Here is a 2254-nt window from a genome sequence, read left to right as displayed (position 1 = left end):
GAGAGCATAAAAATAAAGTTTTGAGAGGTGTATGTTGTTGTCAACGAATGGTAGCGGGTACTCTAACCCCCTTGCCGGACAAACCTTCAAAGAGCGGCTCCCATTTTATTTTATTTTTGGATGGCACTCCTTCCAACCTTTCTTTCACAAACCATGGCTAACCGAATCCTCGGGTGCCCGCCAACAATCTCATACCATGAAGGAGTACCTTTTATTTTAGTTTTATTATGATGACACTCCTCCCAACCTTTGCTTACACAAGCCATGGCTAACCGAATCCTTCGGGTGCCGTCCAACAATCACATACCATGAAGGAGTGTCTATTTTTAGTTTGTTAATTTGGGACTGGGAATCCCATTGCCAGCTCTTTTTGCAAAATTATTGGATAAGCGGATGAAGCCACTAGTCCATTGGTGAAGGTTGCCCAACAAGATTGAAAGATAAACACCACATACTTCCTCATGAGCTATAAAACATTGACACAAATCAGAGGTGATAAATTTTGAATTGTTTAAAGGTAGCACTCAAGCAATTTACTTTGGAATGGCGGAGAAATACCATGTAGTAGGTAGGTATGGTGGACACAAATGGCATAGTGGTTGGCTCAAGTATTTGGATGCATGAGAAGTATTCCCTCTCGATACAAGGTTTAGGCTAGCAAGGTTGTTTGAAGCAAACACAAGTATGAACTAGTACAGCAAAACTCACATAAAAGACATATTACAAGTATTATAAGACTATACATCGTCTTCCTTGTTGTTCAAACACCTTACTAGAAATTATCTAGACCTTAGAGAGACCAATTATGCAAACCAAATTTTAGCATGCTCTATGTATTTCTTCACTAATGGGTGCGAAGTATATGATGCAAGAGCTTAAACATGAGCACAACAATTGCCAAGTATCACATTACCCAAGACATTTATAGCAATTACTACATGTATCATTTTCCAATTCCAACCATATAACAATTTAACGAAGAGGAAACTTCGCCATGAATATTATGAGCTAAGAACACATGTGTTCATTTGAACTAGCGGAGCGTGTCTCTCTCCAACACAAGCATGATGTAATCCAATTTATTCAAACACAAACAAAAACAAAAGCAAACAAACAGACGCTCCAAGAAAAAGCACATAAGATGTGATGGAATAAAAATATAGTTTCAGGGGAGGAACCCGATAATGTTGTCGATGAAGAAGGGGATGCCTTGGGCATCCCCAAGCTTAGACGCTTGAGTCTTCTTGATATATGCAGGGGTGAACCACCGGGTGCATCCCCAAGCTTAGAGCTTTCACTCTCCTTGATCATAGTATATCATCCTCCTCTCTTGATCCTTGAAAACTTCCTCCACACCAAACTCGAAACAACTCATTAGAGGGTTAGTGCACAATATAAATTGACATATTCAGAGGTGACACAATCATTCTTAACACTTCTGGACATTGCATAATGCTACTGGACATTAATGGATCAAAGAAATTCATCCAACATAGCGAAAGAGGCAATGCGAAATAAAAGGCAGAATCTGTCAAAACAGAACAGTTCGTATTGACGAATTTTAAAATGGCACCAGACTTGCTCAAATGAAAATGCTCAAATTGAATGAAAGTTGCGTACATATCTGAGGATCATGCACGTAAATTGGCATAATTTTCTGAGCTTCCTGCAGGGCAGTGGGCTCAGATTCGTGACAGCAAAGAAATCTGGAACTGCGCAGTAATCCAAATCTAGTACTTACTTTTCTATCAACGGCTTAACTTGGCACAACAAAACTCAAAACTAAGATAAGGAGAGGTTGCTACAGTAGTAAACAACTTCCAAGACACAAATATAAAACAAAGTACTGTAGCAAAATAACACATGGGTTATCTCCCAAGAAGTTCTTTCTTTTAGCCATTAAGATGGGCTCAGCAGTTTTAATGATGCACTCGCAAAAGATAGTATGTGAAGCAAAAGAGAGCATCAAGAGGCAAATTCAAAACACATTTAAGTCTAACATGCTTCCTATGCAAGGGAATCTTGTAAATAAACAAGTTCATGAGGAGCAAAGTAACAAGCATAGGAAGATAAAACAAGTGTAGCATCAAAAATTTCAGCACATAGAGAGGCATTTTAGTAACATGAAAATTTCTACAACCATATTTTCCTCTCTCATAATAACTTTCAGTAGCATCATGAGCAAACTCAACAATATAACTATCAAATGAAACATTCTTATCATGAGTCTCATGCATAAAATTACTACTCCCAA

Source organism: Lolium rigidum, chromosome 4, assembly GCF_022539505.1.
Source record: "Lolium rigidum isolate FL_2022 chromosome 4, APGP_CSIRO_Lrig_0.1, whole genome shotgun sequence".
In the NCBI taxonomy this organism is placed as follows: domain Eukaryota; kingdom Viridiplantae; phylum Streptophyta; class Magnoliopsida; order Poales; family Poaceae; genus Lolium; species Lolium rigidum.
The sequence above is the reverse complement of the archived record's forward strand: the minus strand, read 5'-3'. Positions refer to the sequence as shown.